Source organism: Theobroma umbraticum, unplaced genomic scaffold (genome assembly GCF_002168275.2).
Source record: "Theobroma umbraticum cultivar Fairchild unplaced genomic scaffold, ASM216827v3 scaffold_30.0, whole genome shotgun sequence".
Lineage (NCBI taxonomy): Eukaryota > Viridiplantae > Streptophyta > Magnoliopsida > Malvales > Malvaceae > Theobroma > Theobroma umbraticum.
In genome coordinates, this window is record NW_018397254.1 from 10,591,699 (window position 1) to 10,592,211 (window position 513).

Below are 513 nucleotides of genomic sequence, written 5' to 3' on the forward strand. Positions count from 1 at the left end.
ATTCGTCATACCAAATAAAGTAATAACTATTTTATTCTATTCTCACTTTATTCTATTCTCATAAAATAATTATTCTATTCAATTCCTGTCTATTTCACCAACCAAACGTAACCTTAGTTATGGTTTTCACCTTCTATTTTAAAAAATTCATACCTTATATTAAATGAGTGACGAGTAAATGAATGATTATTTAATAATATATATTAAAAAAATATTTAATAATATTTTTACTAATGTTATTATATGTTGATATTTTTACTTTAAAATATTAAATGAATATACTAAATTTATATTTTCTTTAATTTAATATTAAATCTTTTAAATTATAAATTTTAACATATTTTATATTTTTTAATTACTATTATTTTAATTATGACACTCTATGAATCCGCCCCTATATTCAATTGTCTTTAAGCTTCGCTAAAATAGGTATGTATGAGCTGCATGGGCAAACCTTTAATTTGTATGCCATCAGTTAGGAAACAAAAGCTAAAACAAAGAAAAATTAGAGGG